The following is a 26631-nucleotide window of genomic DNA, read 5'->3' as shown; positions in this document are numbered from 1 at the left end:
TAATAATCAAGGCAAGTTCTCCTAACAATAGGATTCTTAAAAATAGCCGGGAGATTTTTAAAGCAGCACCTACAGTATGTGTGCTTAATGAAAGTATCTGTGTCTGAATGATTTATTCTGAACAAAGATTTGTCCCTGAATGACCTCTTTTCATTTAATGAGTGTTAAATAATTTAATAAATGTGAGACTTTAGACTTTATTTTCGCCCTCGGCGCTGCTTTTATCTGACCCAGTGAATATTATTCACGAGATTAGAAACAAGCTTTCTTACAGAACAATGCGTCCGTGAACAAGACTCCCTGACCTAGAACTGTGTGTGTGTGTGTGTGTGTGTGTGTGTGTGTGTGTGTGTGTGTGTGTGTGTGTGTGTGTGTGTGTGTGTGTGTGTGTGTGTGGGTGCATCTGTGCAATGCAGGATTATTAAGGTAAAGTGAAAATAAGCAGTGACAAATATTTTTTGTAAATGAAAACTAAATTAAAACTAAAACCTTCAAGAAAAACTGAACTGAGACTATATTGCCAGGTTAGAAAACTAATACAAATGAAATAAAAATGTATGTAAATCATTTCAGTTTTAGTTTTTTAGCTGATATATATAGATATATAGATATATAAATATATCTATATATAGAGATATATATAGATATATATATCTATATATATCACACTTCTATGAACGGACTTGTCATGAGATGGTTCAAACACACTCTGAAAACTCTGTGTGTGTGTGTGTGTGTGTGTGTGTGTGTGTGTGTGTGTGTGTGTGTGTGTGTGTGTGTGTGTGTGTGTGTGTGTGTGCATGCGTCCTGAATTGTCACTCAAGGGAAAACATTCTCTTCGGCTTAGACCTCTATAGCCGAAAAAATAGAGCACAAAATACAGAAAAACAGTGGGAAACAGATATACTATGAAGGAACACACACACACACACAAACACACACACTCGCAGTTCTCCAGGGTCAAGGACAGATAGATAGCTGCCAATAAATTCAGTTTGTATTTATATTTCACATCCACGATGCAATTTAATCAAATTCTGCAGAGACTGAAATGGATTTACAGTTTACTAAAAGATGTGTGTGTGTGTGTGTTGTTTCACGTTATGATATATGTGTGTGTGCGTGCGTGCCTGTGTGTCTGTGTGTGTGTTGTTTCATGTTATGATGTGTGTGTGTGTGTGTGTGTGTGTGTGTGTGTTACTGTGTGTGTGTGTGTGTCTGTGTGTGTGTTACTGTGTGTGTGTGTGTGTGTGACTGTGACTGTGACTCATGCTGCACTGAGAACAACATAAGAAATATTCTCCAATATGTGTAATTAAATGTAATGAGATGATCCTACTCCCAGTGGAGAGCTGACCGCTGTGATGTGATGCGTAGGGCTGCAACTAAAGATTGTTTTCATTATGGATTAATCAGCAGGTTATTTTCTCTTAATCGTTTTGGTCTATAAAATGTCAGAAAATAGTGAAAAATGTCCATCCAGGTTATACAAAGTCCAAGGTGACGTCTTTCAATGTTGGTTTGTAGGTTTAAAACATATTCAGTTTGACAAGACAGAAAACAGCAGGAAATCTCCATATTTGGGAGGCTGAAAACATCATTTTCTGTTATTTCTGCATGAAAATGATTAATTGATTATCAAAATAGTTGAGGAGTATTCTTCTGTCGATCGCCTCATCGTTGCAGCTCCAGTGATGTGCTGATGCTGATGGTGTCAGTGATGCTGGCAGGCTTCTTGTTGACAGTAGCGATGATGATTATGATATGAAAAAGCATCCTTTCTCCCTGTTCCCCAAATGAATACTGTTTGTGTCTGCTTAATCCTTAATTTCAGTGTAATGTTGTAGGTTATTGTTTCAGTTCATTTCTTACTTTATTATTTGACATAGGCCTGTTCAGCAGGTTTTATGGGTTCATAGTGTTTTGGCCTGGGATGTGGGGGGGTAGATCCGCTGCTCACTATATAAATTGAGGAGAGTGCACGCAGTTTAGCCTCATTAGGTCCTTTCTGTAGGGAGGGGGTGGGCAATCCTAAAGTGTAAACCAATAGGTAAAACCGTTTTTGCAGCAATTGACATTTGGATATTATGTTGGTGGTTGTGTAAGCACATGTGTGTGTGTATATATATATATATATATATATATATATATATATATATATATATATATACACATATATATACACATATATATGTATATATATATGGAATGTCAACAATCCCATTTATCTACAGGGTATGGTATTTTCTACATTCAAGTGTCTTGATTTTCTTCAGTTTGGCTCACCCTCTACCCACCGGTACAGGTGGTGGGTGCCAGTTAGGTGAGGCTGGGTTAAAAGGGTTTGAGGAGCTTGTACAGAGGTTGCTGCTTTCGTTTGTTTGAGGGTATTTTGCCCTAAAGTGAATTATTTTTTTTTTGTATTTTGGTTTGAGTATATTTTGGTGTTGTTTTTGTTAACAAATATACAAATTGTTGTTAAAGTATTAAAAGTAAAGAAGAATCCTCCCATTGTAGAAACAGTAAAGGATCCAGCCAGTTGTGTGTTTAATGGTCTCATCATCTCAGCGTGACTTGTAGCCGTTATATTGTTGGCTAGTTTACTTTAGAATCAAACATCAGATTTTAGAAACTACATGTGTTTAGTGTGCAGAAATCTTAACGTGTAAAGTAACTAGTAACTAAAGCTGAATGTAGTGGAGTAAAAAGTCCAATATTTCTCTCTGAAATGTAGCGGAGTAGAAGTAGAAAGTGGCATGAAAAGAAAAGACTCAAGTGAAGTACAAGTACCTCAACATTTGGACTGAAGTACAGCACTGGAGTAAATGTACTTAGTTACACATTAGTTACTTAGTTACACTAGTACTACTAAAGCCAAGAGAAAAATCAAATCAAATTCAAATGTATTGTATATGTAGTGAAATGCTTTGTACACTGTCTCCATAGCTGTGAATGTGTAATTAAATAGAAAAAGAAGAGAAGAAGAAGAAAAGTCTAAAGTGCATGAGGTGTTTCCAACATGCTTGTGCTCCTGCTACAGTCCTCATTCAGTATCCGGATAGCTTGGCCCTCAGGCAGCGCTAACGTTTCCCAGAGCGTAGAGCAGAGAAGAGGCAGTTGTTGGGGTGACTGGGATCTCTGGTGATTTTCTTTACCTGGACTTCACTCTCCTGATGTATATTTCCTCTAGGTTGGGTAGTGCACTCCTGGTGGTACGTTCAGCTGATCTCACTACTCTCTTTAGGGCTTTACGGTCTTGCTGAGTGCTGTTTCCATACCAAGCTCTTATATTCCCAGTAATAAGACTTTCAATGGTGGTTCTGTAAAAGTTCTTAAGTAATTGCTGAGGTAGCCTAAAGTACTGCAGATTTAATTAATCTGCTGGGCAGATGTAGACTCTAGATGATGGAGTAAAATATAAAAATAAATTCATACTACAGCAGGGCGGTAGTCATTCAGGCCGGCAGGATGGGAATTCTTTGAAACAGGAACAATTGTTGATCTTTTAAAACATGTTGGTACGGTCCACTGGGTTAAAGAGATATTGAATATCTCCGTGAACACTGGAGCAAGTTGATCTGCGCAGGTTTTGAATACTCATCCAGGAATGCCATCTGGACCTGCTGCCTTCCTGGTGTTCACGCTTCGGTGGTGGAAGCAGGCGCTTTGTAGTCTGTCATCGCCCTTAGTCCTTGCCACATGCATCTGGTGTCAGACTGTTCAAACTGGGACTGGATCTGTGCCCCATACTGCCGTTTGGCGTCTTTCACCATCCTCCTTAGATTGTACGCGGCAGCTTTGGTATAAGGCGCCTGGCGCAGGTGCGTTTAGGGCGTGTCCAAATCCACTTTTGCTAGTTTGAAAACAAACCAGAGGAGCTGACATGAAGTAATTCAGTTAGTTAGGAAAAAAAACAAAAAAACGTGGCGATATTTTTCAAGAGTAAAGTAATTGTAAATGTTTATATTTTATCTACCAACCATAAACCCAAACACATGTTGGCTGGTGATTAAAAAAGTTAATTTAAAGCCCTGCTGTTTTGACTTCTCCCTCTTACTGGTAGCCTGGGTAAACGCTGAATGTCCTCTAAATTTGAGATTTGCTCTGCAAGTCCGTCTGGCCAAGACCCCGTTCAAACCCATTTCCAATTTTTCCAAATTGAGGCACCAATCACAACCATTGAGGCGGGCTTTACACGATGACGATAGCGCAACATGCTCGCTGGTTGAGGTGTTTTTCCGTCGCTCTGCATACGTCATCTCCTTCTTCGCTCTGATTGGTTTTAGGTCTATCCAATTGCGGCCAGAGGCATTTGAGCGGCGTCCGTTGGTGACGCCCCTTTTGAAATGGAATGTGAATTAACCTTCCCCAGACCCACTCTCAGTTACATCTGAGAAGGGTCTGGTGTCAACCAGGCTATCTTACTGGGCCCGTTTGTGGCAAATGTGCCCTAGTCCTAGAATGCTTAGATCCAGACCTGCCAACAGAGTTCCTGGTAGCTTTGCATTTCATCTAACACAAGACAAATGCGTGTCATCTGCAATGAGACACGCCGGTGTCTTTAAGGGGACACTTTTGGTTTAAGATTGAATCTGCGGAAAATTGTTCCTTGTTATTCATTTCATGATGGGGATTGTCGGGGTGGCTGTCGGCGGCGATGACCGTAATCATGACGGTGCTAATGTCGACTGTGACAGTGATTATGATGAAGAAGGCAATAATGGTAATGACAATGGAGAGTAAGAGCATCAGAGAGGAGAGCTGCAGAGCGGAGTTCCTGATAGCTGTGGATAAAAATGAATAAAACATCTCATTTCTTCTGCAGAGTACATAGGAAAAAAAACACCTTTTTCAAACCTGTAATAGGGACAAATACTTCTCATGGTGTTCTACCTAATCTGAACCCTAAACCAAATACCAAATGTTAAATGCATCACATTTGGTTTGCACATCAGCGAACAAGACAAGATATATTACAGCAGGGGTTTCAAAATGAAAGCCAAACTGGAAAATGAGAATCACATCACAGGCCAGATGTTTAGTTTATCCACGTTTTTATTTTAGAGAAAAGTCAAACATCTTTGATCGTATTATTATATTTCTTATAAAGTCTTCTCACGCGAGAACATCGGAACAAACGTTGGGGGAAAAAACTGCTAAAACAGGCTGGAAAAAGGCAAATTTTTTGAAAAAAGCATCGGCAAAAGTGACAAAAACGTTAGAAAAAAAAAAAGAAAAAAAAAATAGGTGGGCCGAAACATTTTGTGCTAGGGGCTGGATTTGGCCCGCGGGCCTCGAGTTTGACACGTGTGCATTACAGAAAGTTTTATACACTCTATGGGCCCTATCTTGCACTCAGCGCAATTGCCTTTGTACACCGACGCATATATCATTCCTATTTTGCACCCGACGCACAGCGGACTTTTCCCTCCACAGACGCACGTTGGTAAATTAGGGAATGTATTTGCGCTCCCGGGGGCGGTTCAGCAAAAAAAGGAGGCGTGTTCCGGCGCAAACGTTACTTGGTCCTATTTTGCAGTTTCAGAAAACAATTCCGCCACTGACCAGGAAAAACCTGGTCTAAAGTCAGTGGTGCTAGTCTAAAGTCAGTGGGGCGTTATTCAGATGCTATTTTAGGGGCGCATGCTTGGCCATAATGTAGCGTGTGCACAACGCGCATACACTTCTCTCATCTTAATGGATGCAGCAGTTCCCATTTTTGTAAACCATACATAATTACAAAGGACAATATTACTGAAAATGCGCTTCAGGTGTTTGGATAGGTCAGGAGGCACTTTACAGTACAGTCCTCAAAAAGACGCAGGATTCTTTGTGGCTTGTTATATTTTACACAACATTTCCATGAATCATGGATGTGTTGATGACATAAATGAGGAAATATTAGAGGACTTAAGGAGATGTGATGTTGAACTACGGCGGGATCTGGTCCGGGAGTAATGCGCGATGCGCTCCTGGTGGAGCAGGTGGACGGAGATGGAGTGAGGGGGGGAGGAAGGGGCACAACAGGTGCATGTGGTGCGTTTGGAGGCCCACGCTCCATGGCTGCAGCAATCCTCTCCAGACTTGAGGAGATGCGCCCGAGGGGCCGCAGCAACATCGCCACCCGGCCAAGACGGGCATTTATTACTTTACCGCATCTCGCATCGGCAGCTCCTGCTGCCGTGCGCCAGGCAAATCCGCCGTCATAATAGCAATCCGCCATGGAACAAGCGCGCCTGCTCTTAAAGGGAATGTGAGATGACGCTCTGATTGGTTTATTGCACGTTACGCCCAAACCACACCCAGCTACTTCAGACCAACCCATTTTAGATTTGCGTCGGGCGCAAGAGTTATTTATCCCACCGGTATCATAGCAACAGCGCCCGAGATCCGCCCACAAAGCTACTTGCGTTTTGCATTTCATACTTGCGTTTCAGATCGTTAAAATAGGGCCCTATATCTTTATATCAAATGCTCAGGCGTTTTCAGACCAAACTGTTCTGGCGACTCCCTGAGAGGGAGCAGGTTTTTACCATGAACCATTCGTACACAAAGCTACCAAAAGTAATGTGTTGTTAATGTTTGTGTACAATGTGTTTGTGTTCACACGTAACTATGACGATGTGTTTGTGTTCAAACGTAACTATGACAATGTGTTTGTGTTCACACGTAACTATGACGATGTGTTTGTGTTCACACATTATGCTGACGATGTGTTTGTGTTCACACGTTATGCTGACGATGTGTTTGTGTTCACACGTAACTATGATGATGTGTTTGTGTTCACACGTAACTATGACGATGTGTTTGTGTTCACACATTATGCTGACGATGTGTTTGTGTTCACACGTAACTATGATGATGTGTTTGACACTGTAATTTGGATGTATTCCACCTATTTAGTCTGGATCAACGGAAGTACATTTCCAGGATAAAGCCTGGAGCCGCATGTCAGATTTGCCCCTCCTCTTCCTCTCTCTGTGTGTTGTCATTCAAACTTCGTTCTCTTCGGGAAACAACAACAAACTTCAGACTAGCAAGCTACACGGTGAAAATGTCAAGTTTTGAAGAAAGATTTGGATGGTGCAACAAGGCAGGCCTGCTTGACTTTTTATACTAATTTTAAAAGTTAGTAAGGGGAGAGAGAGGGGAATGTTAAACCTTGGGCCGCTGCGTTGAGGAGTAAACCTCCATATATGGGCGCGCGCTCTACCAGGTGACCTACCCAGGCGCCCGTTTATCAACGTTTTTTGGCACTTTTTCCAATGTTTTTTTCCCCGATGTTTTGACGGCTAAGGAACTTTTTAATCTGACTTTTTAGGACTTTATGTGGACCAAACTGTAATTATAAGACATACAATAATACGATGGAAGATGTAGAAACCATAAAGCAGCGAGCCTTTGGAACACTCTTCCAAACGAAATTATTTCATGCACAAATTATAGTACTTTTACACGCCTGACCAAACAGTGGTTATTATCAAAGCAAATTTGTACGCACTGAATGACTGTGATATGAATGATGTAAACTGTGAGTGAGTGAGTGATAGATTCCTGAAGTGGAGAGTGTTTTTATGATGTGAGTGAAGTAATGCTTTCATGTGTTATTGTGTATATATTTTATGAATTTTTGTAAGTATAACATCAACCTGTCCAGGGACTGCGGGTGGAAATTAGCATTTTTTGCTATTACCTGGCACATGACATCGCTTCTTTTATAGACTAATGTTTTTTGTGCATTGTCCCTGATTAAATAAAGAAATAAATATAAAATAAATATAAATATAAGGAAACTCCAAGGCACTCTCTTGTAGAAAAATTAAAAAGCCTTTATTTATGGCTTGGTCATCATAAACCTTTAAAAACTCTGACGCGTTTCGGCAAACAAGCCTTCGTCAGGGAGTCCCTGAATAAAGGCTTTTAAATTTTTCTAAAAGAGAGTGCCTTGGAGTTTCCTTATGGTTTCAACATTATGTTTATCCCATCCAAAGAGCACCTCAAGCTAACATTTTGAGTCCTGGAAGCGCTCCGTTACAGACATTTGATAAATACAATGGAAGATATTTGACTTTTCTCTTAAATGAAAGCATGTTAATAAACTCTACATCGGGCCTGTGGTGTGAATCTCATTTTCCAGTTTGGCCTTTAGTGAAGTTGAGTTTGACCCCCCTGATATAAGTCAACATTTCAAAGATTAAGCGTCTGTTATTGATGGGTGATTCGAGATCAGAGAGAGAAGCCTCGTCATCCATAACAATGATTGCTCTGGTATCCGTTAGCTCACATTAATGTGACCTTGTTGCCGTGTTAACTCGTTATTTCCCCTCCAAAGATGTGAGCTTGATGGAAAAGAAGCCTCTCATCATGTTTACTCTCTGCTAATCCTCTCAGGTCTGTGGACGGCCGAGAACAAGGTGCCACATGAGAGAGATTAACTCTTTCAGGTTGGGTATTGAGCTGCAAGCAACACGTGGAAATATTTCCTCACTGGAGCGCAAACATTAAGCCTCAGATCTTCTCTTATCGTAGCTTTGGCATGATGCAGAAGGGATCAGCAATGTGCCATCAATACTCATACTTATAGCGCTGCAAAGATTCATCGATTAGTTGTCAACTATTAAAGGCCGTTTTCTCAAAATGCGTTTTTCCTCACACTCCGAGCGAAGAATCTCCACTTCTGTAGCACCTACATACACCAAACTTTACAGTCGTATTCCTAACTATATACTGAAGGTTTTGTTGATATATCATTCTTGGCCTGATTTATGTGGCTTTTTATGCCTAAAAATAGGGCGGAAATCAATTTTTTAAGGCTATTGGATGTATTTTCTGATTTACTGGGTAACAAAAGGAGATATTCATAATCCCCTCTGGAAATGTCTTTTAATTTAATATATCAACAAAATGAAAAAATTATTTTGGACCTTGTTTTGTTCAATGGTCAGATTCTTCGCTTCAAAATATATGCAACTTCGCGCATATTTAATTATATATAGCCTATTTAGCATATTTAAACATAACATTACAGAAAACGTGCAATACATTTTTTTTCTCCTATTCATGTGAGTAATCAACAGGTAAAGTTGCATAATGATATCTGTAAGTTACAAATGTTGCCATTCACCTGTAGTGTCTCGCCTTAAATGAATCACCAACAATTTTGATAATCGGTTTGAGTCACTTTTTTTTAATGAAAAGTGTCAGATAAATGATAACTTTATCCGGATGGATTCCATCTGTTTTTTCAGTTTTTGAGTAGATGTTGAAATGGTGGACACACTGCAACATAATGTTCAGCTAAAAGGAATGAAAGTCAGAAGACATTAAAGCTGGCTCAGGGTGCTGTTGGAAGCGTGGAGCATTAACACTGGAAATAATATCTTAATTATGAGATTTAGTGTAGTACTCGCTCCATAATATATCTTTGTGAAATACCTGGAATGTGTCCACAGCAGCTCACAGAAGCATTAAAATCTAACACCAGAAGTTATAATTATAACAATTTATTATAACAAATCCATTTAAAGCCTCATTCTTTCTGCCTGGGTGTTAAAAGATGGCCTCAGGTGATTAGAAACTCGGGGGGAAAAGCGCATGAATGATTCTCAACATTACATTTATTGTGACATTATAAAAAACATAAGCATAAATATCAATCAGGTATGTATCAAGGGTACGCTGGAGCAGGGCTGGCCCGTGGCAGTATAGGCAAATGCTAGTGGCGCCGGCAGTCCGTAGGAGGAAAAAATAGTTACACTTTACTTGAAGGTATCTACATAAGAGTGACATGACACTGTCATGAACACATGAACCCTAACCCTACACACTAAAAACGCCCTAAACAACTCCTGGGTTGAAAAGGGACCAACTAATTTCTGGGTTATTTCAACCCAGAACATTGGTGGAACATTTTCACCCCGTAAAAGAAAACGCCACAGACAATATTAAATTAACTGTTGACACAATACAGTAAGGTGAGCTATTTAAATTAGCTGATACATGGTTAAACCTCATTGGCTCTTACCCCTGTATCTCCATGTGTCCCAATCGGTCCCAAAGCGTCCCAGTTAGAGAGGAAATGCCCTAAACATATTCTTATTAAATCTTTACAAACATTCCCCGAAAGAACCAAGCAGGCCTGCCTTGTCGCATCATCCAAAATTTGTATTTAAAACTTTCCATTTGACATCCTTGTGACCAAAATGTACCAATACTTCTGATTTAATTGTGATTTTGATATCACCTTGGGATGTGTGTGTGTCTGACATCACCTCACATCTGGAAGAGGAAGGAAATGAAAAAGAACAGACATCAAACTGTGAAGTTCGATAAAAGTGTGTCTCATGCAAAACATCCTCCTCTTCTCCTTTGAAGCTGTTAAGTGTTAAGTCTGTTGAACCTAATTTACTTTGAAGAGTGTGCATGCGTGTCATTCTGTGTGTGTGTGTGTATGTGTTTGTGCGTTAGTGTGAAGTTGATTTGGTGTGTGTATACAGATTGCTCAAGGAATAGTGTTTGTGCGTGGAAGTGTTCTGTGTGTGTGTATATGGCTGTGTGTGTGTATGTGTGTGTGTGTGTGTGTATGTGTGTGTGTGTGTGTGTGTGTGTGTGTGTGTGTGTGTGTGTGTGTGCGTGCGTGCGTGCATGTGGATGCGTTCAGGGAACACGTGGAAGTGTTCTGTGTGTGTGTGTGGATGCGTTCAGGGAACACACGTGGAAGCGTTGTGTGTGTGTGCGATCGAGCGTCGGCATATTAAATCAAAGAGTCAAGGATGGTCACCACGTCGAGGCCACAGCGACTCCACAGCGGTGTTTAATACGAGGATAACGACCTTCAAGATGTGGGGAAGAGGGTCGGGTGGGGGAGGTGCTTCAAAGACACTCCTAATGCCGCACGGCCTTATGGGAATCCAAATGACTGCTCGTGGGCCGAACTGAAATCCCCAGTCAGAAGGAGAAGAGGTGGAGGCAGGCGGATGAGAAACAAACAGGGAGATGGAAGAAATCAAAGAGGAAAAGAGAAGAATTACAATTAACACGCAAACAAAAATAACAAAAAACAATAAAAACATGTACATGGGGGCGCCCTGGTAGAGCCTGCAGCTCAATACCCAACCTGAAAGAGTTAATCTCTCTCATGTGGCACCTTGTTCTCGGCCGTCCACAGACCTGAGAGGATTAGCAGAGAGTAAACATGATGAGAGGCTTCTTTTCCATCAAGCTCACATCTTTGGAGGGGAAATAACGAGTTAACACGGCAACAAGGTCACATTAATGTGAGCTAACGGATACCAGAGCAATCATTGTTATGGATGACGAGGCTTCTCTCTCTGATCTCGAATCACCCATCAATAACAGACGCTTAATCTTTGAAATGTTGACTTATATCAGGGGGGTCAAACTCAACTTCACTAAAGGCCAAACTGGAAAATGAGATTCACACCACAGGCCCGATGTAGAGTTTATTAACATGCTTTCATTTAAGAGAAAAGTCAAATATCTTCCATCGTATTATTGTATGTCTTATAAATTCTTCTCACTTACAGTTTGGTCCACATAAAGTCCTAAAAAAGTCAGATTAAAAAGTTCCTAAACTGTGGCCGGGTTGGTTCAGTGGTAGACCGGGCGCACATATACTGAGAGGTTTATGCCTCGACGCAGAGGTCCAGGGTTCGAATCCAACCTGTGACAATTTCCTGCATGTGTTCCCCCTCTCTCTCTCTCTCCCTTCTCACCTAGCTGTCCTGTCAAAAAAATTAAAGGCGGAAAAGCCCAAAAAATAATCTTAAAAAAAAACAAAAAGTTACTTAGCCGTCATAGAAAAAATCGCCAAAGGTTGCAAAAGCGACTAAAACATTGGGGAAAAAACGTCGCAAAAAAGTTGATAAATGGGCACCTAGGTAGCTCACCTGGTAAAGCGCTCGCCCATATATATAGAGGTTTACTCCTCGATGCAGCAGCCCAAGGTTTGATTCCTGCCTGCGGCCCTTTGCTGCATGTCAATTCCCACTCTCTCCCCCCTTTCACGTCTTCAGCTGTCCTGTCGAATAAAGGCCTAAAAATGAGCGGAAAAAGAAAAAAGGGGACAAAAACGGCAAAAAAAGTATCCAAAAAAACTCACAATAGTGGCAAAAACTTTGTAAAATAGCTTTTAAAAAGGCGACAAAAAAGTGTAAATTTTTTTTGAAAAAGTGACAAAAACATTGAAAAGAAGGCGACAAAATGTCGAAACAATTGTTCGAACAAACCTTGAAAAAGGCGACAAAAACTCAGAAAAAAGCCGCAAAAACATTGTAAAGCAACAAAAGCTTCTGAAGAAGCCCAGTTCTGATAATTGGGGGGGTTCAATTCAATTCAATTCAATTCAATTTTATTTATAGTATCAAATCATAACATAAGTTATCTCGAGACACTTTACAGATAGAGTAGGTCTAGACCACACTCTATAATTTACAAAGCCCCAACAATTCCAACAATTCCAGTAATTCCCTCAAGAGCAAGCAGTGCGACAGTGGCGAGGAAAAACTCCCTCTTGGGCAGAAACCTCGGACAGACCCAGGCTCTTGGTAGGCGGGTTGTTAAGGTTATCAAGGGGGTAAGCCAACTTCCACACAGCATACCTCCTATGGCGCCATTTTGATGCTAACAAGCACTCACCGTTAGCATCCCATTGACTCCCATTCATTTTGACGTCACTTTGACAGTGAATAACTTTACATCTGAAGCGTTTAAAGACTCTATTTGTCCGTTGTTTATTTCTAAAGAAACATGACAATGTATAAAAGGCTCCATTACCTTGTACCTCACGTTATGGCTCCGTAGCAGACGCTTTTATAAAAATAGGCTAACGATTGTGTCATAAGCACGAGACTTACTGTCACACAGTAGAGGAATTACCGTATAGTACAGGAGAAGCTCACAGGCAGTTTGGACTTCCATTAGCTGTTTAGGTTTAATTACTAATGTTAACTAGCATGTTAGTGATCAGTAATTAGCCTGTGCCTATGTTATCTCCTTACATATACCTACGCTCTCCGTCTCTGTAAGATTGGGAATGATTGAGATTTCTCTCGGCACAGCTACCAGAAGACTTCACACTTTCAGACAGGTTGCTCACGTCACATCTACGTCTTCAAGCTCAGTTGGAGGCTGCTCAGTAACGCTCAGCCAGCACCGGGAAAGAGACTTCTGACATCCTTCACTGGTCTCCGTCCAGAGACACGGGGTCTGGTGGTCCATTTTTTACTGTCTATGTTTGTTTTTTATCTATGGTTGTATGTTCGTTATCGGAGCACAGATAATAATAATGCAGTTTGAAATGTAAATGAAAAGAAATACAAATGTGAGTCAAGTTCTATGGACAACTTCTGTAAAAAAATATACAGTCATACAACTGTTAACACAACGATGTTTCTGTGTACATCTCCACTCAGTGTTTTGTGTTGTGAGTCTGCGGCCTGGTCCGAGTAGCAGTGATGCAGAGGCCCACGTCGCACTCTGTGTGTGGATTACCTCAACGGTATTTGGGCTCAGCTCAGCTCCGACCTCTTCTCCCTGCCTGAGGAAAACTGAGGCAGCTGGGTAATCAGGGAGCTGTTTTGTGGTGAGAGAGCGCTCTCCGCTGGACGCTCAGGGAACTCTCTGTCTTTCTGTTTAATTGTTTGATTAAGTTTATTTTGAACATGTTCAAAATAAAAGTACATACGCATGCATATATACCTACTTACAGGCACATATACACACATATACACATACACACATACATATACACATGCATGTATACCTACTTACAGTCACATATACACATGCATACACATATATACATACATATACACATGCATACCCACATACATATACACATGCACATATACACATACATACATACATACATACACACATACACATGCCTACCCACATACACTCACCCAAAGGATTATTAGGAACACCCTACTAAGACCGTGTTTGACCCCTTTTCGCCTTCAGAACTGCCTTAATTCTTGGTGGCATTGATTCAACAAGGTGCTGGAAGCATTCTTTAGAAATGTTGGCCCATATTGAGAGGATAGGGTCTTGCAGTTGATGGAGATTTGTGGGATGCACATCCAGGGCACAAAGCTCCCGTTCCACGACATCCCAAAGATGTTCTATTGGGTTGAGATCTGTGACTGTGGGGGCCATTTTAGTACAGTGAACTCATTGTCATGTTCAAGAAACCAATTTGAAATGATTTGAGCTTTGTGACATGGTGCATTATCCTGCTGGAAGTAGCCATCAGAGGATGGGTCCATGGTGGTCATAAAGGGATGGACATGATCAGAAACAATGCTCAGGTAGGCTGTGGCATTTAAACAATGCCCTATTGGTACTAAGGGGTCTAAAGTGTACCAAGAAAACTGAGACTCATCAGACCAGGCAACATTTTTACAGTCTTCAACTGTCTAATTTTGGTGAGCTTGTGCAAATTGTAGCCTCATTTTCCTATTGTTAGTGGAGATGAGTGGTACCCGGTGGGGTCTTCTGCTGGTGTAGCCCATCCGCCTCAAGGTTGTTTGTGTTGTGGCTTCACAAATGCTTTGCTGCATACCTCAGTTGTAACAAGTGGTTATTTGAGTCAAAGTTGATCTTCTATCAGTTGGAATCATTCTCCTCTGACCTCTAGCATCAACAAGGCATTTTCGCCCCCCAGGACTGCCGCATACTGGATGTTTGTCCTTTTTCAGACCATTCTTTGTAAACCCTACAAATGGTTGTGTGTGAAAATCCCAGTAACTGAGCAGATTGTTGCTCAAAGTTACTTAGATCACCTTTCTTTCTCATTCTGACATTCAGTTTGGAGTTCAGGAGATAGTCTAGACCTGGACCACACCCCTAAATTCATTGAAGCAGCTGCCATGTGATTGGTTGATTAGATAATTGCATTAACGAGAAATCTTACAGGTGTTCCTAATAATCTTTAAGGTGAGTGTATATACGCATGCATATATACCTACTTACAGGCACATATACACATGCATGCCCATTTACACATGCAGACACACATACACATGCATACCCACTAGGCTTGTGCAAAATTCAGAATTTCAGAATTGGCCTCCATTCAATTCATGAATTGGAATTTGAATTGAATTGACTCCGTCCCACAGGAAGTTGAATTGGAATTGGAATGACAGGAAGTGGATTTAATGGATGGCAATAGGCTTTATGCACGGAAGGCTCTTTAGAACTCTAGAAATTTCACACAGTCACACAACAGAAAGAATGTGTTGAAGCTCACATACATTCAGTGTTAGGAAGGTTAATTTGGAAATGTAATTGCTTACTGTTATAAGTTACCCATTATAAATGTGGTTTGGATTACTTTATTTGGATTACTTTATCAATGCAAAGCTATTATATAAGAGATGTTTTTCAAAATAAAAGACTGACTGTCTGTCTGTTAACTTACTTGTAGATGCCTTTTGGAGCCACAGACTGGAGCACTGCAGTGCTTGCATATGGCTCTGTGGTTTCCAGGTGATCGTGTTGGAATTGATGGTTCAAAATGAACTGGTACAGATGACCTTTTAGGCCTGCTATTATTTTCCATGCCGGTGTTATTACAGGTGTCAAATCTATAAACATTTATAATCTGAAGTTGTAAGGGACTTCTGAAACTTAAAAAGTCCAGTGTTGACCATCAAATTGTGTAGAAGAGAAGCTTTCAAACAAATGTCCACCTCAAATTATTTGGCAAGCATTTTAAATACTTGGTTAAATTAAAGCATTCTGGGAAATGGTCCAATGTTCCATCATGTTCCACAAAATTACAATTACAATAAATCAAACTCAATTATTTCTTCTGTGACTAGAGCTTTTAATATTCATTGCTGGGGGAAAACATTTCCTGTTAATGTAATCTGTACAAGTAGTTCAAACTAATATCATTCATAGAATATGTAATGCAATCATATCTGACATATATTGTAAAGCCTCATTGTTAAACACTTCACTTAAATTATGTATATGAATTTCTTTGAATTTGTATTGAATTGCAATTCTGCTTCCTTTAATTCAAATTCAACTTGTAATTCTAGATCCTGTTTGTGACATCAATTCAAATTTAATTCCAATTCAAGAATTGAATTGGAATTTAGGAGTCATTCTCAATTCAATTCTAAATCATGCACAAGCCTGATACCCACATACACATGCATACCCATACACACATGCATACCCATGTACTTTGGTAAGTGCACACCACCTCTGGAAAAAGGTCCTTTCTCTGACTCTTTGACTTTCTCAGTTCTCTGCTGAACCATGGATACCGTCAAAGTATTCTGCATTTTCTCTGCACTTCTCTCATCTTTCTCAGTACCTTGCGTTTCTCCATGTGCAATTAAATAATATGACCTTGCTTGTTTACCCAGCAGCAAAACAGACAAAGTCCATTCACATGACATTTAATGATATTAAGGACTTTTGGGTTAATGCCTGACAGACTCTCTGTCACTGCGACACTGCTGACATGTTGTATTATGAGAATGCTCATTAAAATTATTGCGTTACCCAACAAACTGCATACAAATGTTTTGTTAAAACAACGATACTAGTGCCTCAGCTGTTCTCTGTCGTGCCTTGATTATATCACTGCTTATGATTTCTGGTAATGGTCATGTCCATCCTGGCCCCTCTTCTGGTTTTTGTTTTCCCTGCGGGTCGCGTGGCCTCAAATAACATGTGTTTTGTTGATTTTTGAAACCGCAAAAACCTTGGGTTCTTGCATGTAAACGCAAGAAGCATATTACCCAAACTGGACCAGCTTAAAGTATGGGTTGAGAGTTCTAACCCTGAAGTTTTAGTGATCACTGAGACATGGCTGCGTAACTCTATTCCCTACTATGAGCTGAATTCATCTGGTTACAACCTGTTTTGGCAGGATAGGTCATCTAATGGTGGGGGGGTGGCAATTTTCACCCAAGAACATCTTCAGTGTAGTATAGCCCTGGCGAAGTCTATACCCAAACAGTACAATCTTCTTCTTCTTAAAGTGATGGTTCGGAGTAATTTCACCCTAGGGTCCTTTGCACCATCACCTCGAGCCAAACAACCTCCCATATGCTTTTTTCCTTGGTCTATCATTGGGCTAGTTTGCGCTATCAGCCGAATGGCTTAGTGCAGGCGCTAATGGAACCAACTGTGTATCTTGTAAAGTACCCCACTAATAATGCCCAGAATGGTACCAAACTTATACCGTAGTACAAACAGGTTCTGTACTCATAAGATGATGTCGTGCTCCAACGGGATCTCACAGAATTCCGTGAAATGAACACGGCCCCTTAACTCAAAATCTGTGGCAGTTTCACAGAATCGCAAAACATTCCATGATGGGCCCATGGAAGAATTCCGTGAAATGCACAGGCCGGAAATTCCGACACGGATTGCAGAAAATTCCGACACGGCCCCTTAAGTTAAGGAAAAGGTCGTGGGTGGGATTACGGTTCCGTGACACGCGGGAAGAACAGGACGGAAAAGAAGCGACTTTAGGAAACTTTACATGCGGGACACGAACCCCGGTCTCCTGGGTGAAAGTCCTGTGTTTGACCCATCCACCCCCCCCCCCCCCCCCCTCCCCAACCAACCTCCTTACGCGGAATTTCGGCATTACATAGTACTCGCTACCGTAGTCGCTCTAACTACGTCATCTTCTCATTGACTTTACATTGGCCAAATGATGGAAGTAAGAATTCATATAGACAAACAGAAACAGCAAACAGAAGTCAAAAGGAAGAAAGGGGAAAAAAATAAACGTCTCAGACAAGGACAAGTCATACGTACATTCCAAAAATGATATAACAAATGACTGCCTGACTGATGTGAGGTCATTTTGTGGTATTATGGGTTGAAACCACATTATTAAAGCTCAATTTTTATTCTATATGTAAATGTGTGGAACCAGATATGTATTAATAGAGTTCTACCAGCTTCAGACAACAGAGGGCAGCAAAACACTTCTGACTGATTAAAGCTTCTCTCTCTTCCTTTGTGTCTCTTCATCTATCTATCCATCTATCTATCTATCAGCCCAAAATCCTTCACAGAACAAAATAAAACACAGATGAAAGAAGGTTAAGCAAGATTTAAAATTACAGTTTTTTACAGTCACTTTGCTACTAATTTCAGAACCTTGATGTCATTTTTCAAAACTCTAGACACAAAACTCAAAACGGTCATCACTTGTAACACAGGCTGTCCAATGTTCAAAACATTGCATTGTGCATTCATATCTTTAAAGAAATCTTCCACAATCACTGGTTCAAAAAACTAATTTATGGTGAAATCCCATTGAAACATTACTTTAGATCAGCCACACACAAGCTACCCATAGTTTCACTGGGTCATCGTTCGTACAATCATTAAATATTGTAGTACAAAATAGGTGATACATGTTTCATTATGGTACTACATGTAAATACATCCCTGTAAAAGTACTGCAGTAGTAGAGAGAATACTACAAACACAGTGGAATCATTGAACAAAATCTAAAATGTGTTGATGAAAAATACAGTACAATCACAACATAGGTTTATTTCTATTTTGTATTTTCTACAAAATAGAAAAGAAAAGACAGTACTTTAGAACATCAAATGCAGTGTTCCTCAACTTGCTTGTACTTTAAAAAGCAAAACAAAGGAGTGATTACTGTATTCTACATCTTCATCAACTCTGTCTGGCCGCAGGTTCTTCATCTACATCGCAATGGATGTTTTCATTAGCCAAAGATCTTGGAAAAAACCTTTGGGCATGGTGAACAATGTGATACGAGTGTATATATATATATATATATATATATCTCAATCATCAGTAACGAGTTGTCAGAATTGGACAAGCAATTCCATGGGCCTGCATCCATACAGTGCAGTACTGTCAATACTGTAAATAGTCTTAAAGGTAGTACATGGGACCATAGAAACAGTGTCAGGTAAACAGTAGTACATTACAGTAAAGGTAGTACATGGGACCATAGTAACAGTGTCTGATAAACAGTAGTACATTACAGTAAAGCTAGTACATGGGACCATAGTGACAGTGTCTGATAAACAGTAGTACATTACAGTAAAGGTAGTACATGGGACCATAGAAACAGTGTCTGATAAACAGTAGTACATTACAGTAAAGGTAGTACATGGGACCATAGTAACAGTGTCTGGTAAACAGTAGTACATTACAGTAAAGAATGATGATGAAATATTACATCCATAGATAATGTATTCTAATTGGTTCATGCTTCACGCTAACTGGTGACAATGAATCGCTCTGTTTCCATACAACTATGCATTAGGAGTAATGCAACAGTTACTTATCATTATGAGCAGTTGTACCAATTGATAGTTAGATGATTGTAATGAAATGAATAGACAATCATCTGAACTGTAATGTGTGAATTGCTTTTTGAAATAGTAGTACTTTGATGTTAAGTTGTGTCATATTGAACAGGTGATCTTTGTTAAATGAACAAATGATCTCAGGTTTATGTGGATTGTATCCAAGCAATTGAAACAAGTGATAGAGTTATGAAAAATGTGCTTTTTGATCATTGGTTGTGAGTTTTGTGTCTAGAGTTTTGAAAAATGACATCAGGGTTCTGAAATTAGTGCCAAAGTGATTGTAAAAAACTGTAAAATTTAAAAAAAGATGAAAATGAACAAGTAAAACCGACAGAATGAAATAAACACCAAAGTAAAAAAAAGAGTTTATGTGTGCGTGTTTGTGTGTGTTTTTTAGGGAAGTTGTTGGACAGTTGTGTAAGTGTGTGTGTGTGTGCGTGTGTGTGTGTGTGCGCGCGCGTGTGTTTGTTTGTGTGTGTGTGTGTGTTTGTTAGGGAAGTTGTTGGACAGTTGTGTAAGTGTGTGAGTGTAAGCTATAGAGCAATTGGGAAAAGGTAATAAAAAGCAAGTGATGAACAACGAAATAGTTACGCGAAATAATATTTGAAATATTGGTGTAGATAAGTCAATACATAGAATGCATTCATTATATCTAAAGACAGACACATGTCACCTCTGTATCTCCTTGCACCTTTTGTCAGCATAGTTATAATGGGAACATTCCTGTGTGTGTGTGTGTGTGTGTGTGTGTGTGTGTGTGTGTGTGTGTGTGTGTGTGTGTGTGTGTGTGTGTGTGTGTGTGTGTGTGCGTGTGTTTGTGTGTGTGTGTGTGTGTGTGTGTGTGTGTCTGTCACCTGTTTAGCCATTTCTTTCCTCCCTCTTTAGGGCCTCTTCAATGTGTCACTGGTCCTCATCACTCTGCTCCTAATATAACTATGATAACAATAGCAGGACTCACAAACATGCGCACACACACACACACACACACACACACACACACACACACGTTGATGGACACACAGCAGGGACGGCTACTGGGTTTTGGTGATGGTTAAGCCTCGACACAGGGCGACCTTCCTGCATATGGCATTTCTATTGGTTCAAAAAAAAAGATTCTGGAAGAATATATTTACTTTTTTGTCAGATGTCAGACTGTGCAGCGACAGTGGAGTCAGATACGCTGATAAGTGGTAAAGAGCAGTCTGTTTGCCACCTCTGAGCTGTGGTTTAGAGAAACAAGCACTTAACACTTGGAAGAGTTCAAGTCAAGTCAAGTGGGTTTTATTGTCATTTCAACCATATAAACTGTATACAGTGAGGCGAAACAACGTCTCACCGTGGATCATGTGGGGTTACACGCTGAGCACACTGTTACATTTAAAATATATAAAAAAGACATTTGAGACAGGCTACATTTAGTGCACACAAATTATAGATTATACATAAAGTGCAATTACTACTTAAGGTAGAGCATTTAAGACAGACAAGGGACAGGACAGACAACAGACAACAGAAGACAGGGCAGAAGTAGACTTGTAACAGAGCACTGATCGTTATAAGTTTGGTTCACCGTGAGGTGGAGGTAGAATATAGAATTTAGCAGCAGAGAAAAAGTGCAAGAGTGCATTTCAGTTCAGTGTGAAAAATGTGCATCATTGTTGCAGTTGCAGTAAAAAACCACACTCATTTGCTGAAGTTTGGCATCCGATTAAAGGGTAATATCGTGTGTGTGTGTGTGTGTGTGTGTGTGTGTGTGTGTGTGTGTGTGTGTGTGTGTGTGTGTGTGTGTGTGTGTGTTTTTTAACCTGGACCATGCTTCCCCATGCTTTGGTGTCCATGTGACTGATGGGAACGCGAGTCTTTGAAGTCGGCCTACTGATGTAACGGTAGTTTAGTCCAGCTGAGATGATTAGACCATTAATATCACACAACTGGTTGGATCTTTTCCACTTTCTACGCTGGGAGGACTGTTCTTTACTTTTAATACTTTAACTACATTCTCCTGATGATACTTACAGACTTTTACTGGAGTAACATTTTCAATGCAGGACTTTAACTGGTAACCAAGTAGTGTGGTATTAGATAGATAGATAGATAGATAGATAGATAGATAGATAGATAGATACTTTATTCATCCCGAGGGAAATTTTAGGCATCCAGTAGCTTAGACCAGTGGTTCTCAAATTGGGGTACATGTACCCCAAGGGGTACTTTGGAGGACTGCAGGGGCTAACGTGAGCAGCTACTTTGTCGCTGTTTTTGAAGTTTGTCATTTTTTGTACGTTTTTGTTGCTTTTTGTTACTATTTTCGACCTGTTCTTTCCGTTCTTCCTTCCTTCCTTCTTTCCTTTTTTCTACTGTTTTTTTCTCCAAGTTTGTCGAAGTTTTTGTCGCTTTTTTCAAAAAACAATTCCGCCTTTTTTTAAGGTTTTTGACGCTTTTTACAAAGTTGTTTTTGTCGCCGTTTTTTAAGTTTTTGATACTGTTTTCCACATATTCTTGCCTTACTTCCTGCTTTCTACTGACTTTTTCCAAGTTTTTATGTTTTTTTTAAGGTTTTTGTTGCCTTTTTCCATCAGCATTTAAATGTTTTTTCAGTTCCATGGCTGTTTGGTAAATCTATCGCTGGTAAATCTATTGCTGGCTTGGCTTAAAAACACAATACAAATGGGGGGTACATTATTGAAAAAAGTTTAAGAACCACTGGCTTAGACAACCATAACACAACAAACACACATACACGCACACATATATATGTGTGTGTGTGTATATATATATATATATATATATATATATATGTATATGTGTTATGGTTGTCTAAGCCAGTGGTTCTTAAACTTTTTTCAATAATGTACCCCCCATTTGAATTGTGTTTTTAAGACAAGTACCCCCTGACCAGCGATAGATTTACCAAACAGCCATGGAACTGAAAAAACATTTAAATGCTGATGGAAAATTTAGTATTAGTACTTTTACTGAAGTAAAGGATCTGAATACTTCTTCCAGCGCTGCACTTATACATCTATGGAGCCACTGCATCATGGTTTGAAATAATGAACCCAGAAGTGTGACAGTAGATCTCTTTTAATTCCTCCTTCCTCCCTGTAGATGGCAGCAGTGTAAACGGGGAGAGAGAGAGAGAGAGAGAGAGAAAAAAAAAAAAAAAATACTGAAGTCTTTGAGTATATGGAAATGGGCATCACTAATCTCAGCCGTATCACACCACGCTCAAACTGCCCTCCTATATCTGCTGTGTCACGTGTCATGCTTCAGTCCCGCGAGTCTATTTCATGTGTGGCTTTTTATTTTTCTTCCATTTAAAAAAAAATAAAAAAATCTATATTTCCATTTTGAAATCTTCATTTCCACCCACAAAAACCCCCAAGAAAAACGGCCTCCAATCAAACGCTGTCCCATCCTGCGCTGCTCTGAACACTGGCTGCCTTATTTGCTGTGACAATCAGCCCCGCTGTTTCTAATTGGATGGGGAAGAACTCCCCCCCGTCCCCCCCCTCCTGCTCTGCTCTCCGGTTTATTGTCACTGGCAGTCGGATTATTCCCTCACAGAAGCAGCTCGCTCCTCTCTCATCCTCCTCCTCCTCCTTTCTCTCTCTCTCTCTCTCTCTCTCTCCGTCTCTGACAATGCGGGAAACCAACTAAGGATTTATCGTTTCTGCGTTGTTTCTTCCTCCTGCTCTTCTTCTTCTCCTCCTCCTCCCAGGTAAGACCGTTAGCCTAATTTCTGCTATCCGCTTCTTTTGAAATGTGTTTGTGCAGAGAGATAATGTCTCTGTGAGTGTGTGTGTGTGTGTGTGTGTGTGTGTGTGTCGGCGCTGCGTGCTTTCAGCCATGTGTGCGTCACATGAAGCGCAGGAGTTAAGAGCGGAGACAGTTGGCTGTCATTAGCATGAGCTGGTCGTGTCGCTGTCACTGACTTTAACTTCAAACAACTGAGCCGTGTGTTTGTGTGTGTGTGTGTGCGTGCGTGCGTGCGTGCGCGCGCGCCCGCGTGGCTTTGATGTGTGTTGACATCCCGGGCTCCGTTAGTGTTCATACAATGACTGAAGGATGCTAATTAAAGGACGCGCCGCGTGCGCTGTGATTAAGCTAACCATGTCGTTTAGAAACAATGTGCCGGGTGCAGCGGTGTGTGTGTGTGTGTGTCTGTGTGTGTGTGTGTATGTGTGTGTGTGTGTGTGTGTTCAGTCCTCAGCAGTGTTAGGAAGGTTACTTTGGAAGTGTAATAGGTTACCCTGTTTAAAATGTAATACTAGAACTATTTCAATTCCTTTGTCAAAGTAGGCCAGTGGCAGTTTTGGGGGGGGGGGCGATAGGGTGGCCAATGCCCCTGTAATATTATCAGTCCCTCCAGAAAAACACGGTTATGCGATCGCATAATTCAACGCACAATCAGCCGAAGTCCGCATATTTATGCGGGGGCCGCATTTTTTCCAAATAGGCTGCACTTTTGCCGCATAAATTGCAGATTTTCACGCAAAATATGCGGGGCTTGCATGATCTCATAATCCCCGCGAAAGTTGAAAAATGTTGCGTTTACTTCACACAAGAGGAGCCATTTTCTCCTGTTGCCATGGGAACGTTATCAAGTGACGTTATGCAGTGAAGTAATTACGCAACGTGAACATCATCGAAAAGCAGGGTGTTGGGGATAATTGCATAAATATCCCACATATTCCATCGCATTTTTTAAGAAAATGTGCCGCATAATCAAGGATTTTTGCCCGCAACAATCGCAAAAAAACTTTTTCTGGAAGGACTGGATTACGCTGCGTTCCAGACACAATTTTTTGCCCGTGACTTACGACTTGAAGTCACGACTCACGACTTGGTAGCGTTCCTGGCAAAGTCACGCATGAAAGTCGGTTTAGTTCCGTTTAGGTCAGCGACAAATTTTGGGCTTCATTTAATCAACATAACCTGTAGTACACAATCATATATGTATTGTTTTGATTACTTTACGTTGCCTATTTGTTTTTGTCGTTGACATCATAGTAAACTGAATCATTTTGGGGGTTTTGACACTTGGTAGGACAAGTTGCATCTCTAAACTCAGTCCTCCTTAAACACGGAGGAGATTCTTTTTCAAAATTATAATTGGAAATTTAATTACCGCTCCTTTTCTCACTCGAGTAACTCAAACCCCGCTTGAGGTCAGGGCTCCCCGGACCCCCCCACCCCCTCCCAACACTCCCCGGCCATAAAATAAGCCCCTAAAATTTGGGTGGCATATGGCTCAGTGTTTCCCCGAGGCGCACAGATGTTCAGCCGCTACATCAGCAGCCTAGTTTGGAGGCAGAAGACACTCAAACTAGAGAGTGTGTGTGTGTGTGTGTGTGTGTGTGTGTGTGTGTGTGTGTGTGTGTGTGTGTGTGTGTGTGTCTCTCTCTCAGTAATTGGTAAGGTCTGATCGCCTCGTGTTCTCACTGGAGGGCTATAATACTCAGCTGAAGATAATCCTGTGCCAAAGAAAGAGGCAGAGTAATCCTGCGATGTATTTTATGCAAATGTCCGACCCTGTAGGAGAAATGATAACAAACCGACATGGCTGTCCAGGTGATTTTAATAGAAAGCATAATGTCTTTGTATGTGTGAGTGGCAGCCACTTTGATTCAGGACAGCAGACCCGAACGGAATGTGCAGATTTTTGTTCGAGAGTTTTCAGCAGTGATTCTGAAAGGAAAATATGCGGGATTTAGCATAGCCTACTGTTTCTCTGGTCAGGGTGTTAACGTTCTGAGTTTATTTTAAATTTTTTAATATATTCTTTTAAATTGGTTTTAAATCTGCGTTTGGCCCTGTTGATCATGCCTTCATTACTTGGTTTTTAGAGGCCTGCAGAAGTCCAACTATAAGACAAAAACCAGTCAAACTTGTGTGATGTCAGCTTGTTACATGTGAATATTTTCTATTTTCTAGTCACTCCTCTGTGACAGTAAACTGAATATCCTTCCGTCCTTTCTTTTTTATTCTTTCCTTCTATCCTTCCTCTCTTCCTTCCCTCTTTTTTGCAAACTTGCCTCCTTCCTTTCATCCCTCCTTTTCTTTCCTTCCCTACCTCCTCCTTACGCATGTAATTTCTTCTTTCCCTCCCTCCTTACGTACATACTTAAAAACAAAAGATTTATTAATTGCGTGAGTCTTTCGTCTGTGACCGTAAATTGAATATCTGCTTTCTGTCATCCTCCCTTACCTTCCTCCTTTCCTACGTTCTTCCTTTCTTCCATCCTCTTTCCTTCGTTTACTTTTCTCCTTATCCTGCCTTCCCTTTTCTTTGCATCCCTACGTACTTCATTTCTACTTTCCCTTCCTTCCCTACGTACTTACTTAAAAACCTACATGAAGTCCAGAGCTGCAAAGATGAATCGATAAGTTACCAACTATTAAAATAATCTCCAACTGTTTTGATAATCCATGAATTAGTTTGAGACAGTGAAACTACTCTGACGTCAGCGTGTTAAATGTGAACATTGTTCTAGTGTCTTCTCTCCTCTGGGACAGGAAACTGAATATCTTTGAGTTGTGGACAAAACAAGACATTTGAGGACGTCATCTTGGGTCTTTGGGAAACACTGATCCACATTTTTCATCATCTGACTTTTTAGAGACCAAATAACTCATCCCTTCATCCAGGAAATAATCCACATAAAATAACATAAAATAAAAGTAAAACAGGGGAACAATGTGACAGAAATCAGACTTTAACCCTGCAACATCATTTTATTTCAATGTTACGCGTTGTGTGTGTGTGTGTGTGTGTGTGTGTGTGTGTGTGTGTGTGTGTGTGTGTGTATGCATGTGTTTGTTAGGAGTGGTGGAAAAAATCAATACAATATAGTATCGCAATATTTTCTGTGGCAATACTGTATCGATACACAGACGCCAACTATGGATCTATTATTATATATGTGTTGGTCAGTCTGTCTGCTTGACTATCCCATTTTTGCAGCAATACAATTGAAGTGAGATGAACAAACAGAGAAATGTATCTTTTTAGATAAAACAGATGTTGACAAAGTTTCCTTTTGGGGACATCATTTGAAATTGGGAAAAATTTGAAGTTGGAAAAAGGTAATAATTGCAATATATCGCAGAATATTGCAATATGTTTAACATCGCAATAATATCGTATCGTGACATACAGTAAGTATCGTGATGATATTGTATCGTAAGGCCTCTGATGATTCCCACTCCTTGTGTGTGTGTGTGTGTGTGTGTGTGTGTGTGTTGTCGGGGTGGTTGACTGTGT

At 40.4% G+C, this 26631-nt stretch overlaps 1 long non-coding RNA gene across 1 annotated transcript in view; it reads left to right on the top strand.

Annotated features, from left to right (window-relative positions):
* The first annotated feature begins 22891 nt into the window (after positions 1 to 22891).
* The window catches only part of LOC120557258, an 83295-nt gene continuing 79555 nt past the window's right edge, over positions 22892 to 26631 (top strand). Inside the window, exon 1 of the long non-coding RNA XR_005638951.1 lies at positions 22892 to 23085. This is a non-coding gene — a long non-coding RNA (uncharacterized LOC120557258). The remainder of the gene's footprint in view (positions 23086 to 26631) is intronic.

The sequence above is a fragment of the Perca fluviatilis genome, chromosome 4, assembly GCF_010015445.1.
Source record: "Perca fluviatilis chromosome 4, GENO_Pfluv_1.0, whole genome shotgun sequence".
NCBI lineage: Eukaryota > Metazoa > Chordata > Actinopteri > Perciformes > Percidae > Perca > Perca fluviatilis.
The sequence above is the reverse complement of the archived record's forward strand: the minus strand, read 5'-3'. Positions and strand labels throughout refer to the sequence as shown.